Source organism: Fukomys damarensis, unplaced genomic scaffold (genome assembly GCF_012274545.1).
Source record: "Fukomys damarensis isolate Sample0158 unplaced genomic scaffold, DMR_v1.0_HiC HiC_scaffold_39, whole genome shotgun sequence".
In the NCBI taxonomy this organism is placed as follows: domain Eukaryota; kingdom Metazoa; phylum Chordata; class Mammalia; order Rodentia; family Bathyergidae; genus Fukomys; species Fukomys damarensis.
In genome coordinates, this window is record NW_022900951.1 from 47,239,863 (window position 1) to 47,258,426 (window position 18,564).

General features: G+C 37.2%; 1 protein-coding gene and 1 pseudogene across 7 annotated transcripts in view; both read right to left on the reverse strand.

The window, feature by feature from the left end:
- Wnk3 (WNK lysine deficient protein kinase 3) overlaps positions 1 to 18,564 on the reverse strand; it is a 210,387-nt gene that overhangs the window by 99,139 nt on the left and 92,684 nt on the right. The window lies entirely within an intron of this gene.
- LOC104852918 lies at positions 356 to 1,886 on the reverse strand (annotated as a pseudogene).

Below are 18,564 nucleotides of genomic sequence, written 5' to 3' on the forward strand. Positions count from 1 at the left end.
TTGGGGTTTTTTGAGACAGGGTCTCACTATGTAGCTGAGACTGCCCTGGAACTCACTATGTAGCCCAGGCTGGTCTGGAACTCACAGGGATCCTCCTGCCTCAGCCTCCCGAGTGCTGGGATTACAGGCGTGTACCACCACACGCGGCTCAATCATTCCTATTATTGTGGACAACCGATCTGGGCTCTTATGCTAAGGACAACCTCTCTGCCTGTCTGTCTTTCTATTTGTCTATTTTACATATCATTAGATCATTATAAAAGAGAGATGGAAATTATTTACATGATGAGAAATCTCATAATTTCAGTAGAATGGGCAATTTCACGTTTACATTTCAACAGTAATTTATTTCAGTCTACATTTCAAGAATATCACCATGTCTAAATAGGAAATAATCCTTGTTGTATAGAATTATTCTGGTGCCTCCATATTCTGGGAGAAGAACTTCATCTTCATATTTTATACTAACTGGTTGAATTCCTCCACCCTAACCTTTAGAGCCAGATCTAACAGCTACAATGTCGCTTGTACTACTTTTTCCTCGACATTTTCTGGAGAGTATCCTGTCTCCTTTGCTTAGTTTCAATTGCACTTCTTTCAGTGACTACATAGTCAAAGAATGAAAGAACTTTCTAAATGCTTGTCCTGCTATGCCTCTTGTCCACAGCTCAGAGTCTCAACTGCTGTACTTAGAAACTAAATGTCATCCCCCATCACCTTCTTAGGGACATTACTCCCATTCTCCTTTCTCTCTCCCATCTCATCAAATTTTCCTTCATTCTTGAATCATTCTTCACATAAATGAGATACTCCATTAAACAAACCATTTCAACTAGGGTAGGTTGGAGCTATGTCTGCCTAGGAAGCTGGGGTAGGGAACAATAGGATAGGTCTGAGAGATCTTGTATAACGTTAACTTCAAAGAATGATGGGTACATGTCAAAAGGACACAGGAACTAATTTAATGGGATCTCACCATCCAAATCTCAGACAGATTGCATATCAAAATAAATAATGATAACAATGGATTAGAAGCTACAGAATAAAATATAAATCCATAGTATTGTATTTAAATAAATGGGGTTGAATGGGAAGCTGTAATCCAAATACAGAATGTAAAAATCACCATTTGCCAACCACTACAGTTATTACTGTTATAAGAATGGTCAATGGCTTCCAAAACTGTGGGCAAAAGTTTTATGAAAAACATATTCTAAAAGTAAAACAGAAACAGGCACAATGTCTATTAATAGAAGGAATATCTAGGTAAATGACAGTATAGTATTACTAATGAATACCATTTGGCAATACATCCACAGCACTTTCAAAATTTTATTTTATTTTAAGATGGCCTCACTAAGCTTCCCAGGCTGACCTTGACCTTGGAATCCTGCTGACTCAGACTGGGATTATGAGAATGTGAAAATATGTCCAAAAGCAAGATCTCTTTTATGTGCTTAAAGACAAAAAACAAACCACAAAACAGTATCATATAGGACCGGGGATATAGCTCAGTGGTTCCACCACCTGCCTCGCAAGCGCAAGGTTCCAAGTTCAATCCCTGGTACAAAAAAACAAACAGTATCATATACAATACATAGTAACTACACTGAAAAAATATCTGGAAAAATATACCCCAAAGTGATAACAAAAGGGACTGGGACAAGAATGTGAGTCAAAGGAAATTTGCCTCCATTGTTTTAAATTGTTAGGAGGAGAATATATTGGAATATTGTACACATAATTAAAATAACTAGGAAAAAAAGATTTTCAAAAGAAAAAACCAGGCAAACATTATGGTAGTATACCAAAGTGATGTTCAAATACTTCATGGTAAAGAAATGCTATTTCATAAAGAATGTTAGGATTTAAGATTTCTTACGCATGCCCGTAATCCCAACACTTGGGAGGGCTAAAGCAGAAGGATTTCCTCAAGTTAGAGGCCAGACTGGGATACATAGTGAGTTCAAGGCCAGCCTAAACTACACAGTGAGACCCTGTCTCAACCCTCTCCCCTGAAAAAAGACTTAAGATTTCTCTCCAATAAATGAAAATGAAGCCATCTAAATGGATGTTTGGACCACAATGTCAGCTGAAAAGGAACTAATCGGTGGAACAGAATAGAAGATGAAGAAACAACTCCAAGCACACTCACACTTAGCCACCTTATGTTTTTCCCCTTTTATTACTGGGGATGGAACTCAGGACCTTGTACTTGACAGGCAGGCACAGTGCCACTGAACTACATCCCCACCCTGAAAAGGAACTAATCTCAACCACCAGAGATGGAAAGGGCTGGGGATCAAGCTCAGTGGAAGAGCATTCCTGGGTCTAATCCCCAGTACTGGAAAAAAAAAAGACTAAAGAAAGCTCTCCAAAGAGTAAGCAAATAATAGAAGGCTTGCAACTTCAAAAAGAACAATGCAATATATAAAGTAAGGGTAAATAAACTATTCTTTTTCTCATTAGTATTTTAAATCATATTTAATGGATAAGAAATAATTTATGACATCTATTATGGTGTGTTACAGCTGGCATATAAATGTCCCCTTAAAGCCTCATGTGCTCATAGGTGGAGCTTTTGGGAGGTGGCTGGACCATGGATGTTTGAAGCCAGGATTAAGGGAGTATGGTACTGAATTAGTCAACTAATTACTTTAGTACAGTTCTGGGTATCTGAATGAATTTACTGAAGACAGAATCCCTAACCTGGGTGTGAGTTGTACAAACCAATAGGCTTATAGCCTGGATGGGTTGAAAGGTAAAGGGAAGGTTGCTGCTTCAATGCCCTGACTGCCATCCCGTGAACTGTTTCTCCTCTGCCATGTTGCCCTGCCTTGGAACCAGCTGACTATGGATTGGAAATTCCACAAAATGAGCTAAAATAAACCTTTCCTTCTTTAAATTGTGGGTCTTAGATATTTTGTCCCAGCAATGAGAAATTAAGTAAGGCATACTGTACAACACATGTAGAGGAAATATTTGAAATAATTATAATGAAAAAGTGGAAGTGGTAATGAGAACTAAATGGAAATCAAGTCTCAATGCTTCACTTCAAGTAATAAAACATCAATATAGGTAGAATGTGATAAGATTTTATATATATGGAACTTCTGGGAAAATGGCAGAGTGGTAAGCAATAACAACTTAGCCTCTCTGAGATTTGGAATCTATACATTGGAAAATAACAATTTGGGAAAGAAAAATGAAACAGAGAAATACATCCATGGTGTCTCAGTTACTTTTGTCAATGATGAGACAAAATATCCAACACTCAAAGCTAAAGGAAGAAAGGTTTATTTTAGCTCACAATTTGTAGAGGTTTCAGACCATAGGCAGCTGGCTCCAAGGCAGGGTGGCATGGCAGAGAAGTAACAAAGAGGAGAAATAGCTCATGGCAAAGCGGGCAGGAGACAGTGAAACAGTCTGTAGCAGCAGCAGGCCTGCCTACTTTCTGTCCCTTTGATGTGACCCAGGGTGAGGCTTTCTTATCTACCCCTTAACCCCAGTATCACACCCTTACTCCACATTCACACACCCTAATCCAGCCACCTTCAGAACTCTCCACCTATGAGTACATGAGGTTTTGGGAGGACATCTAGCTAAAAACCATAGCACCTGGGAACCAGGAAGGATCTGACAGGAAAATTTAAATGCACAGAGAAATTGAAGAAACAGAACACAATGTAGAGAACGGAAGAGACAATCTGCACTTTTTCTCCAGTTCCATGGGAAAGGGAGACCAAATCTATAGATACAAAGTGAAAGCTGGGGACTCTAGTGGGCTTCATAGAAAAACAAGTCTGAGGAATGGATGGACAAGTACTATAAGCTACACACAAAGCATGAGATTCTATTTCCATGTGAGTCCTTCAACAGGTGACAGTGCCTGCCATTATCCTTAGGGAATGCTTGGCCAGGTGCTATTGTGGGGAAGGATTGACTGAACCCAGGACACAGCAAAGCTGCAGGACAGCTTCAATTTAAGGCTCCCACTGTTATGTACCTACAGTGACTGGATAAGAGACAGCCAGGTCAGGCTGAAAATAAACCCCTTGAGGGGTTTAAGCTAAAAGACATAGGCCCTGACCCTATGGTCAGAAGCCAAACTCAGCTTGAACTACTCTGAATTTTAAATTTAAAGGAATGGCATCCTTGCCCTAATCCTACTGTCTACTGGTGCCTGAATCCAGTACAGGTCTGGGGTTTCACTGCCTTCTTTATCTACCAGGAGGCTAGAGATTTAGTTCAGTGGCACAGCACCTGCCTTGAAAGTGCAAGGTCCCCAGTACTGGAAAAAAATATGCAGGGACATATGTTGATTTGGACACTGCCCCAAAATTGTAGATGCCAGAAGAAAATCACGTGCAAAATCACAGAGAAATTTTATTTTTAAAATTTTTGTTTTATTTGTGTTTCTCTGTATGTGTACTGTTTTTAGTTTGGTTTTTCTTTTTTTTTTTCTTCCTTTCCTTCTTTCTTCTTCACCAGTTTATTGGGGCTTTGGGAACTTTCTTTTCTCTCTTTTTCCTTGTTTATCTGTTTTATTTTTCCCTCTTCTCCCTTTAAATTTTTTCCCTTTAATTTTCTCTCTTATTTTCACTCCCTAAATAACTTCTTTTTCTCCCTCTTTCTTTTTTCTATTTCTCATCAGTTTTTTCTCTTTATAAGACAATAATAAAAAGCTAGATGAACTGAACAGAATGATACAAAACACAAATGACCAGTTTAGCAAAGAATCAGGGTCCATAAAAAAGTTTCAATCAGAAATCCAGTAAATTAAAAATTATACTGAAAGCTTGGGCAGCCGAAGTGACTAATGTGAGGACAGCATTTCAGACTAGAACACGATGGTACCACTTCTTCCACCCTAGCTGGGTGTACAGAAATACCATTGCATGAGGGAACTCCTTGGGAAATTTCATTCCCCTAGAGCAGTGATGGCAAAAATTTTAGAGACAAGTGCCCAAACTGCAACCCAGAACCCGCTTGTTTATCACCAAGTGCCAACACTGCAATTAAACCTGAATACTGAGGTATTAGTTTAGAAAAACAACTCATATATTAACATCTTTTGTCTTAAACAACATGCCCCCATTCCATAGGTTCGCCATCACTGCCTTAGAGGCTCCCACCTTTTCCATTAGGGGGAGCTGTTGCTTTTCACATAATTCACACAAAAAAAAACAAAACACCCTTTTAACCCTTTAACCCTTTTAACACAAAATTTAAGTACCTTTCATAGATACTTTATTTACTTGCTAAAGATTCTGTGAGAACCTGAATTTAAAAACATCTGATCTACCTCTGTTAAATGTTGACTCAGATTGTTTGACTAAGATTTAAGAGATTAGAGCAAGTGTTTAATTCAGGTATTTCAAGCTTTAAAATTACATTTGTTTATCTGCTAAAAATAAAATAGCTATAGTTATACTGTATTTTCCATTGAAATGTCACCTTATTGTAAATTAGCTGTAGATAACCAGGTGCTTCAGATGAAGTAAAAATGTCTGACCTGTGTAGGGCATGAATGAGAGATCTTCCATTTTCCAAAGTAATATACTTGCTGATTCTTCAGTATAATTAAACAAGATATAAGACTTACTTATGGAAAGTGCATTTAAAGTCATTTTAAGTGTGTATTTGTAAAAATAAATTGGTAATACAGTATTATGCTTTCTGTCCTAATCTCATGTTAAAGGTATATTTAAGAACTTGCAGGGCTAGGAACGAAGCTCAGTGGCACCATGCCTGCCTGGCAAACAAAAGGTTGAGTTTGATCCCCAGTACCACAAAGAAAAAAAAAGTCTATGTGCTATAAAAAAAGAACTTGCAAGTACTCTACATTTTCAAAGCTGAATGAGAAAAAAATTGAATAACCATTAGGCAAGGTAATTAAAATTTATGTATGTTTTTTGAGAAAGTCTTATTCTAAGAATATCTTGGGTTAGTTGTCACTTTATCTTCGCTAGTGGAGAGAGGTATAAACTATTTCATAACAAGGAGCTTGAAAGACCTTGTCATTTACAGTGTGGAGAAGATCTAGGGAACTGATTCAGTTTGTGATTTAATGAGCACTTGCTAGGCATGAAGATTCATTCTGTGAATATACATAATCATTGAGTTCTAATATATCTAATTGTATCAGCAGCCCCACAAGGTTAATTGTGTTAATTTGTGGGCTGGGGATTTTGGTGAGTAGTGCCGCTGCAAGTGCAAAGTCCCAAGTTCGATCCCTGGTACTTCTCCAAAACAGTGTTAAGGTGTATACTAAAAATGTAGACAAAAGGCAAATTATTATTCTGGTCCTTTAGGTTGGTTGGATTGATTGATTGATTGATTGACCAAATGATTTAGAGATAGGATCTTGCTATGTAGTTCAGATTGGCCTTGAACTCACTATGTAGCCCAGGCTGCCCTTGAACTTACAGTGATTCTCTTGCCTCAGCCTCCCAAGTACTGGGATTACAAGTGTGTTTCACCATGCCCAGCTAGGTTGGTTTTAAAAAAATGTGAGATTAATCTGGACATCAAACAATATCTTTGTAAAGCTGACAAATCTATATTCAGAACTCAGCTCTAACTTCCCTTCTTCTGAGGCCTTCACCCCCTCCTCATCTGTTTCCCTTTACTAAAGAGTTAATTTCTTGGGAGACTTTGTCTAGTTCTTTCCTTTGCTCCCAGCACCTAGAACAGTGTGGCAGAGAAAGTGTTTAGTCCACATTAGTATGCAGCAAAGTCCCAGCTAGAAAAAGAGGAAAGCTATCATCCTTAGAACACATTCAAAAGAATATTTGTCTGATAGTTTTGAGCTACAAAAGTATATTAATCCAGTTTTACTAGACTTCCAAAAGATGATTTCAAGGAGATATTTTATTTTGAATCAAGCTTTGTTAATCACACTGTTTAGATTTGCATGCAATAAGGACTGTGACTTGGGTTTCACTTGGTAGAACCATGTGTATATATCTGCCTCTGTGTGCACGTGTAAAAGTTCCTTTATGTATGTGTACACTTGTAGGCACCTATATTTGTGATATTTTCACTCATCTTATGAAATTCTTTGAATTTTAATGTCAATTCATAGGAAAAATTGTGCCTTAATGCAAATGAAAAGCCCCAGGGAACTTTAGCTATTTTACATATGACTTGTGTATGCACGGCACATTAAAAAACAGCAATTTATTTCTAAAATATTGCTTTATTTTGGGGAATAGTAGCATTGGTAATACAAACAGATTTACCTCATAATAGGCCAGAGGATTTAATAACATAAGATTTTACAGGCTTAATATTTACTTTTGGGGAGCAGAAACACAGCTCATATCAAGACAAATTGATTTTCATGTGTCAAATATATGTGACACATGTTTATCTTAAACAACATTGCTGAGAGGGACCTACTATATATATGATAACCCCACACTTCCCAAATCTTTTACTTGGAAGACTTAAAACCTAGAAGGGTTCCAAGGCAAAGGGCACAGCAATGTTTATTCTAAGGCTCAGCAGATTAAACCCTACACCCTGGACCCATGATGCGGGCACAAAAAGCCTGTTGAGTGGCATGTTTACCAGTATCTTGGGTATAGGAGCTCTTGGGAGAATTGAAGAAACCAGGAGGGATGGTTCCATTTATAACTGCACAAAAGAAGACAGTTTCCCTTAATATTCTGCCAGTTTCTTTAAGTAGTCCTCCCGAGGTGCTCGGTCCAGGTGTCTGTCTGGTGACTGGTATTCTTGGGCAAATGTACAGTTGTAGCTGTTAGGGATGCCAGTCACACAGTCAGTTAAGGTAAATGCCTACCACTTGCTGTTTTAAGTGCCAAACAACACTGTGTTCATGTCCTTCTAGCAGAGTCATGTATACAAGTCAGTCCTCTAGATCTCTAATTACTACAAAAATTACATAAGTGAATCTCTAATTGCTGATCAGAGGTACATGTTCAAAGTCATGTTCCAGGGTCTGTGAGACCAGTCCCTGTCCTGGGAGCCTCATGAACTCTGTCCTCTCCTCCAGGCTAGCTCTTTGCAGAAGTGGCAGCTGAGTCCTACTATTCAGGCCAGCCCTGATTCTCAAGCTGCTTCAACTAGTCAGGACTAGGGCCTTGACCTCCTAGCTGTGTCTATGGTTCTTAGCTGCAGATCAGTGTCTGAATCCCTTGAGAAGCTTCTAGAAATCACATACCTGATGTACCTAATCAGATGAATCAGATTATCTGGAACAGGAGCCAGATCAACTGTATATACATTATATATACTTGCTCAGAGTTCTCTGGGACTCTGATACACAGAGGGAAAACAGCACCTCTCCTGGGCAACCGCATGGCAATAAGATTGCAGGAGCTGCTGAGCTGCTAATTTGGGACCAACATTAATTACATAACAGGCCCCTTTGTTTTCAAATGGAAGGGAGGCTCAGAACAAATGTAGCTTGTTCATTCTCTCTGGAAATTGATATGTATGTTTGCATTTTAAACGAAATGTCTTTTAATGTTTAAGGCAGGTTTCAAAACAGGGCAGCTTTTGGTTGTTCTGTGACTTTGACTTGGGGTTTTTCCTAACACAGAAATAAATGTGTTAGAGCAAATTCTCATTTGTACATACTATATAAAACTGGCTTGTGTGGCATGGACAAGACAGTTCAAGAGCTCACAATTGTCCTAGGACATAGGGCAATTAAAAATGAATAAATGTCAGAGATGAAAAGGTCAGAAATATGAATGTGCTAAGAGACGAAACCTACACTGTGTGACCACACAGTGAGTTTTTGATAATGCTGAAAAAGGTTTATGTCAAGATAAACCTATATGCAGTACAAGATAGAACCTACACCAGAAGCAAAGCCAACTCACACTATTCAAATCAACAGTCATACTCTTTCAGATGACAGCCACATTTCTAACATAAATAGAGGTTGTAGAGATTGTAAAAATGAATCAATATGCAGTAAATTCTTAATGGCAGAATTGATATCTTCACTCAACACTTGATCTTAGCCAAAAGGCCAAGAAGTGATAAATCTACAAACAAAAATCTAAAAAAGTCTAGTTTTGAGTCAACGCATAGGCCTCATGTGCTGAGAGCAAAATAATTGCTGGAGTGTTTCAGTAAAGGTTATATGCTCCCTGAAAAAAACATATATCCATGCTACCTACAAAAATTTTAGTTTCAGATAAACCTGAGAATAAGACAGCTCTTTCCAAAAAAGAATACCAGATTCTCTAGGAAAGACTTTTCTCCAAATGAAAACATGAAAAAGCTGATGAAGACTTTCTCTTTCAATATGCAAATAATAACTCCACAGTAGTGAAAGCTAACAAGTCTAAAGCAAGAGTCAAAAGTTGGGCTCTGTAATGGCTCTACTTGTATTGAGCTCTTTAATGATTCTATTCACATTTCTCTGTAAGAATAAGTGTTCTGTTAATCATTATTTAGCCAAAAAGAGCTTCATAAAACTAATGGCAATATTGCATTATAGTAAACTGTGCTGGAAAGGCTCACACTAGTTGTTGCTGATTATGTTGTGGTTCCCTTGCTGGGATGTAAAGTAGGAGCAACTGTAAAAAAAATTGTTATAGACTACCAGATTTTAATCGATCCAAACTCAAACCATTTCTTCATACCAGTCCCAGTAATGACAGGAATAATTCCTTTAGAGATTTCTATCTCTATTGTTTTAAACAAAGTACCAAGGCATAAGGAATCACTTGGGCCATGGTATGGAGAGTTCTAAGGCTAAGGAAAGAATAATAAATAAGAAGGCACTGGTGTTGCCTGGGACAGAGAAGTCTGTCTAGTGATTGAGTCTCACCAAGGATACTTTGTGAACTCATGAGTCAGTCTCATTCTGCAAGGGATGCCTTCTGAAAAGGCTCCACGACTAGGTCCCTCTCTCTCTCTACATAGGCTCTAAGATGTACCAGGGATACATTTTGAAAAGCATCCTGTAGATCCCAGCAACCTGGCCATTAGGCTGCATCCTTCAAAACTGGGAAGCGTTAGACCCTCCCAGTCTGAAGAAAAAATAACTGGACTTCGTTCAGTCCGTATGAACTAGGGAATGGTGAGAGATGGGTACGGAAGAGCAGTCTAAATTATAATACTATTTTTTTCAGGTTGATCCCTTTTGCAAAAAGCAAAGAAGGTGGTGTGATATCCTGTATGTGGAGTCTTTTATGGCTCTTCATCTCTGGAAAAGTCCAGAAACTATGGTAGTTAGAGGTACCCTGCGAAAAAAAAGAGCAAGCTGGTATTGTTGATGATCCTGTCATCAGATATCCACCTGTCTCTCAAGAGTATGTGGATCTCACCCATCAGGTTAATGAAAACAACCACACTGGGTAGAGCCTTTAATCTCCTCTTCATAATCAGCCAGTAAATACTCAGGAAGTCTACCAGAGACTAGCGACAGGTTTGCAGATAAGCCTGCAGATAGATCCCTATGACCCAATTGCTGGTCATGGCCTTTTCTATGTTCAACAATCAAGATCTAGAGGAAAATAAAAAGAGAAGGGCTGAAGAAAAGAGAGGCCAAAATTGCAGCTGTCATAATTGGCAGTGGTTTAAACATTGGCAAGTTGTCTAAGAGAGAATGCAAATACAACTGAAAAAGATTCCTGCTTTAAATGCAAGGAGACTGGATGACATTGGACATATGACTATACCAAATCACTGCCTGGGCCTTGCTCCAAGTGTCAGGTGGCTGATATTCCTAACTCATAGCACTAAAGGATTAAATATCCCGCTTCCCAAAAAGGGACTAGGTCAGCCAAAACCCTCATCTCCCACTCTGATAAAGAGGACTAAAGAGGCCCAGGGCAACTAGCAATGCCCTGTCCACAAATATCTACAAAACCTCGGTGACTTTCGACATCACGGACAAACTAAATTATGCTGTTTTAACTTTCTTCTCTATAGCTTTAATTGGAGTAAAGGGAACCCTAGTCAAAACTTCTTTACACCTTTTCTGACGTGTCATTGTGAAGGTCAAATTTTCCAAACATGGCTTTCTGGTGCTACTTGCCTACACAACAATCTGAAAAAAAAGAGGGGCTTAATAAATACAACTCCTAGAGGTAATCTATTTTCCTAGGCAGGTCAATGTCATTCATTGGAAGAAACATCAATGAGACATAAGTCTAAAGTCTCTTTGGGAAATCAAAAGGCTGATAGGAGGCAAGAAGGGCATCTTTGCAGGCCCTCAATACCCTAATCTTATCCCCAGCTCCTGAAGAAACGTTCTGGTCCTTCCTCAAGGGATGTAGTGAGAAGCTACAAAAACCCTATATGGGACATAATAACTCAAATGCAGGACTAAGACTCCATTCCGGTGGACCTATGGAAGATTTGAGGGTCCTCTTTAAAGAGCAAAACTCTAGTTATGCTTTGAGGACAGATAAGTATACTCACTATGAAGAGACACTCGTTGCCTATGTAATAATCCCTTTTTGCTTTCAGTGGCACCTAACAGGTTCACCAAATTCTCTTTCATGAAACAGGCAGCTCAAAAGCTCTATAAATATAAAAAATAACTCCTTTCTCATTGTCTTCAGATGGTTTTCCTTAGTCAGGCATTAAGCCATATTATCTTAAGGTAGTTAGACAGTATAACATCCTCAACAGGTAGGGCCTACAGTCCCTTTCAACATGAAGTAGCTATGTGAAGACAGAGACCTCCACTCCCTCAGGAACCCATAAAGAATTATGGGCATTTATGTCTCATTGGGGGAAATGAGGTAAAAGATTAGAGTGTGGCAAGGTGGCTGGGCGATTGGGTGTGACCTGTCAATTGTGGAGACTTGTTAATCATGGACACACAAGTGCAGACAAGCAGCTCCAAAGCCCTGCACCTGATACAAATTAGGGAATGTTGTCTTCAATTCTTCTAGCATGGGAGCTTAATGGGATCGAGCCAAGCTCTGCACCTTATACCAATCTTCTGGCAGGAGATTGGGCAGGTTTTTGATGGGACAGCTTGGATCTGATGTCAAAAAGAAGATATAAAAGATGGTAGCCATTGACTTCAACTCTATTGTGCTCTTGTTCTTGCAGTAGCCTGTCCTATATGTAAAGCATATCCTCTTTTTCCTTCAGAGCACTTTTTCTCCTTGAGCACTTCTTTTGCCTTTCTTTTTCTCCTTCTTTTGCCTCAAATAAACATAAACTTTCATATTCATTGATTGCTCTGCCCAATTCTTTGAACAGGACAGTAATAGACTGGAAAGGACCAAACAATGCCAATAAATAAAAAAGAATAAATACACCTGCCAGGATGAGCAGTTCAGCAAAATGGAAAGAAAAATAAGGAAATTAGCAACAGGAAAATAATGTAAGGGCAGAAATAAGTCAATACTTCTCAGTAATAAAGTTCAGTGTGAATAGTCTTAATTACCCAAAAAAAGACCCAGATTGGCAAAAAGGATAAAGAAACAAAACTCAAAAATATGCAGTACTAGGAGAAGTAGCCCATGCCTGTAATCCCAGCACTTGGGAGGCTGAGGCAGGAGGATCACCTTGAGTTTAAGGCCACCCTGGGCTATATAGTGAGATCCTGTATCAAAACAAACAAACAAACAAACAAATATACATTAAGAAACACGTTTAATTAAAAAAGAAACAGATTGGGGCCGGGGATTTAGTTGAGTGATTCCACTGCTTGCCTTGTAAGCTCAAGGTTCTGAGTTCAATCTCTAGTTCAAAAAAAAAAACATATTAAAAATGAAAGGATAGAAAGCAATATTCCATACAACAAGAATGCAGAAAAAAAAGCAGAAATAACTATCCTAATTTCTGAAAAAGGGAATTTCAAGCCAAGACTGATAAGAAGAGACAAAGAAGGTCATTATATATTGGTTAAGGGAACAATTCAACAGGAAGAGATAACAATTATAAACATATATGCACCAAGTACCTGCACACTAAACTTGACAAAACAAACACTAATAAACATGAAAAATCAGATAAACACCAATTCAAATGCAATGGAGGACTTCAATACCCCACTGCCACAAATAGATTAACTAGTCAAAAAGAAAATCAACAAAGAAATATGAGGAAACAAAGAATCTAAATAATCATTATTTGCATATGACATAACCCTCTAGACAGAAGACCTCAAAAACTATACCAAAAGACTGCTAGAATTTAGTAGTGCAGTATCATACAAAGTCAACACTCAAAAATCCCTGTTGCCAGGGATTTAGCTCAGAGGTGCCACACCTGCCTCACAAGTGGAAGGTCCTGAGTTTGATCCCCCAAACCACAAAAAATAAAAAATAAATAGTGTTCCTATAAACCAATAACAAACTAACAAGAAAGAAATTAGGGTAACAATACCTTTCATAATAGCATCAGGGAAAATGAAATATCTTGGAACCTAACTAAGAAAGTGAAAGCCCTCTACCATAAAAACTATAGTACTCTGAAAAAGGAAACTGAAGAGGTCATCAGAAAATGGAAAGATATCTCTTGTTCCTGGATAGACCAACCAATATAGTCAAAATGGGCATACTTCCAAAACTGTTACACAGATTTAATACAATTCCAATCAAAATACCAACAGCATGGTTCACATAACTAGAGAAAGCAATCCTAAAATTTATATGGAACTAGAAGAGACCTAGAATAGCAAAAGCAATTCTGGGCAACAAGAGCAAGGCAGGGGGCATTACAATCCAGGACTTTAAATTATAAGCTACAGTATGCTTTTGGCAAACAAACAAACAAAAAAAACTCCATAAAACAGACCTGTGAATCAATGGGACAGAATAGGGATGGAGAAATGACTACAGGTATACATTACTACCTTATCTTGGACAAAGGGGCCATATATATTTGCTTCAGGAAAGAGAGCTGTTACAACTGCTACAGAAATCAGTATGGAGATACCTCAAAAAACTAAAACTAGGATTCCATTTGACCCAGCTGTTACTTTTCTAGGTATCTTCCTGAAAAAGTTAAAGACATCATATCACAATGATGTATGCATACCCATGTTTAGGGCAGCACAATTCATAATAGCTAAATCTTGAAAGTAGGCTATAAGTCCATGAACAGATGACCGGATAAAGAAAACATGGTATTTATACACAATAGAGTACTACTCTGCCATAAAAGATGAGTCATTAAAAAAAAGATGAGTCATTCATGAGTAATAATAATAATAATAATAATAATAATGCTAAGCTTAAATACTGCATATGAAATACTTATATGAAAAACTCAATATATAAATAAAGTGAAAAATAAAATACACAGTGTATGGCTTGTATGTCCCCACAAAGATTCAGGAAGTCATAGGTGGGGCTTTTCAGAGGTGGCTGTATCTAGAATGTGTGACACTGGAATTGAGTGTGTGATACTGGGATCAAGGTGTGTGATTACTAACTTAATCCACTCATTGGTTTGGAATAGTTCTGAATATAGGTAATGGGAAGGTCTACCATGAGTTTGAGTGCTACCCACCCTAAGGGCATGTAGCATGGATAGAATAAAAGGGACAGAAAAGGGGTTGCTCTTAATCACTTGCTACTTGCTTCTTCAATATTTTGCTGCCTTCTGCCCACCATGAACTGTTTCTCCTGTGATGCTCCTCTGCCATGCCACCCTTCCTTAGAGGCAGCCGACTATGAACTGAAATCTCTACAAACTGTGACCTACAATAAACATTTCCTCCTTTAACTTTGGGTGTTGGGTACATATTGTCTCAGCAACAAGAAAAGTCATGAAGACACAGACAATAGGGAAAATAAAAGAGAAAGAAATTATTATAATCTAGCATGGCCAAAGTATCTAAAAGTGTGTCTTGATTTAGTATAATTATCATATGTGTTTTATATTTTTTGGCATGTCGATCTGGCTGTGAATCTGTATTTATGATAATTTGATAAAGACTTGCAAAATAAATAAATGAATCTGATGATGACATAAAATTTTTAAAGGGGATAGAGAAGAAAAAAAAGAATTTAAATGTCATGTACATGTGCCAATACCCCACAATGACTATAATCATTATGTACTACAAACATGTACTAATAAATTTTTTTTAAATTTTAAAGTTTTTATATATATTCATATATACATAATTAACATACACTTCCCAGCTGTTACTTTTCTAGGTATCTTCCTGAAAAAGTTAAAGACATCATATCACAATGATGTATGCATACCCATGTTTAGGGCAGCACAATTCATAATAGCTAAATCTTGAAAGTAGGCTATAAGTCCATGAACAGATGACCGGATAAAGAAAACATGGTATTTATACACAATAGAGTACTACTCTGCCATAAAAGATGAGTCATTAAAAAAAAGATGAGTCATTCATGAGTAATAATAATAATAATAATAATAATAATGCTAAGCTTAAATACTGCATATGAAATACTTATATGAAAAACTCAATATATAAATAAAGTGAAAAATAAAATACACAGTGTATGGCTTGTATGTCCCCACAAAGATTCAGGAAGTCATAGGTGGGGCTTTTCAGAGGTGGCTGTATCTAGAATGTGTGACACTGGAATTGAGTGTGTGATACTGGGATCAAGGTGTGTGATTACTAACTTAATCCACTCATTGGTTTGGAATAGTTCTGAATATAGGTAATGGGAAGGTCTACCATGAGTTTGAGTGCTACCCACCCTAAGGGCATGTAGCATGGATAGAATAAAAGGGACAGAAAAGGGGTTGCTCTTAATCACTTGCTACTTGCTTCTTCAATATTTTGCTGCCTTCTGCCCACCATGAACTGTTTCTCCTGTGATGCTCCTCTGCCATGCCACCCTTCCTTAGAGGCAGCCGACTATGAACTGAAATCTCTACAAACTGTGACCTACAATAAACATTTCCTCCTTTAACTTTGGGTGTTGGGTACATATTGTCTCAGCAACAAGAAAAGTCATGAAGACACAGACAATAGGGAAAATAAAAGAGAAAGAAATTATTATAATCTAGCATGGCCAAAGTATCTAAAAGTGTGTCTTGATTTAGTATAATTATCATATGTGTTTTATATTTTTTGGCATGTCGATCTGGCTGTGAATCTGTATTTATGATAATTTGATAAAGACTTGCAAAATAAATAAATGAATCTGATGATGACATAAAATTTTTAAAGGGGATAGAGAAGAAAAAAAAGAATTTAAATGTCATGTACATGTGCCAATACCCCACAATGACTATAATCATTATGTACTACAAACATGTACTAATAAATTTTTTTTAAATTTTAAAGTTTTTATATATATTCATATATACATAATTAACATACACTTATGTAATCATTGTCTTAAAGCAGCTACTGAGAGAAAAATACTGCTACAGTATAAATACTAAAAATTTCTGAAGATTTTTTTCAAGTAATGCACAGGCATTCAAGAAAACAAAGGCAAAACAGGGAAAAAACCAAAAACAAGACACTACAGTGGCAGACTTAAGGGTTAACATAACAATACTTCAAATGCAAATGGTCTAAATATACAAATTTAGAGACATTGGCAGAATGGATAAAACCTAACTACTGGTATACATTTTCTGCAAGAAATTCACTTTAAATACAATAAAGATAGATAGAAAGTTGGAAAAAGTTTCATCATGCTGAGATTAATTTTAAAAAGGTACAAGTGGTTACATAATAGCAGATAAACTAGACACCAAAGAAACCAAAATTACTAAAGATAAAAAAGAGAACATAAGCAATATAGTGAGAAAAGACCAATATATCATTTGTCAATGCACTAAATAAGAGAGCTTCAAAACTGTACTGAAAAAGAAATACATAAATCTACAATTTCATAGCCATGTGGTGGTGCATACCTGTGATCCTAGCACTCAGCAGGCTGGGGCAAGAGGATTGTCATAAGTTTAAGGCCAGCCTGACTTACACAGCGAGACCCTGTCTCAAAAAGCCAAACCAAACCAAAACCCTACAATTTCACATGGAATTTCAATACCCTACTCTCAGCAATTGATAGAACTTCTAGATGAGAAATTATCAAATATATAGAAGAATTCAAGTACAAACTAATATCTCTCATTGAACTAAAGATTCAAAAATCCTCAACAATATATTAGCAAATTAAATCCAACAATGTATATAAAGAATTACATACCAAGACCAAATAAAGTTATTCTAAGAATGCAAGGTTGTTTTATTTTATTTATTTTGTTTTTAGACAGGGTCTCACCATATAGTTCAGGCTGGCCTTGAACTCACTATGTAGTCCAACCTGGCCTTAAACTTGCTGCAATCCTCCTGCCCCAGCCTCCCTAGTGCTATGATTACAGGTGCGTAGGTTGTTTTAATATGTGAAATTAATGTAACACACAATATGTCAACAAGTGAAAAAATCACATGGTCATATCATGTAATGCAAAATAAAAGGCATTTGAAAAAAGCAACATCTATTCACAATAAAAATTCTCACTGATTGTTTCTGCCACCTGCCTCATAAGCACAAGGTCCTGAGTTTGATCCCCAGTACAAAAAAAAAAAGAAAGAAAATTTCTCACTGAGGATTCAGGGGTGTCACTTGGCAGTACAGCACAGACTTAGTATTCACAAGACTGTGATTTCAATCCCTAGCACTGCAAAATATAAAATAAGATAAAGAAAAGAAAAAAATTTTCAATGAGTCAGGAATAGAGGGGAACTACCACAATAAAAATCATCCATGAAAAATTTATAACTAACATCACACAACTGGTGAAAGACTTGATATTTGACCCTAAGACTGAGAACAAAGCAAGGATTCATTCTCACTACTCTTTTACACTGCATAGCAGTAGACATTCTAATCAGTACAAGAAAAATAAGAAATAAAAGGCATACAAATTAGAAAAATAGCAATAAAGCCATGCCTTCAATCCCAGCAACTCAGAAGACTTAGTAAGGAGGATTGCAAGTTTGAGGCCAGCCTGTATAACTTAGTAAGACTTTGTCTCAAAATAAAATTTAAAAACAGCTGGTGATATACTTCAATGGTAGAGCACTTCCCTAGCATATACAAGATCCTGGATTCAATCTTCAGTAACAGAGAAAAAAAACAGGAAGGAAAAGGAAAAGAAAAGAAGTCATAAAACTGTTTCTATAGATTACATGATTGTCTACAAAAATGTCTTGCCAGGTATGTAGCTCAGCAGCGCTGCATCTGCCTGGCAAGCACAAAGTCCTGAGTTAAATCTCTGATACCAAAAAAGAAAAAAAGTCTAAAGATTTCTAGAAAGCAAAACAAAATAAATTTTAGAAAACAAAAATCTTGTCCTGTAACTATTAAGTTCACTAAGGGCACAGAATTCAAGGTCAGCATACATACACATACAAATCAATCACATTTCTACAGACTAACAAAACATAATATGAAAACTGACATTAAAATACCATTTATAGACTGGGCACAGTGGCGCATGCCTGTAATCCCAGCACTTGGGAGGCAGAGTCAGAAGATTGTTCTTTGAGGCCAGCTTGGGCTACACAGTGAGTTCAAGGCCAACCTGAATTGCATGAGACCCTGTCTCAAAATATATAAATAAATTATTAAAAAATAGAATACCACTTATTTA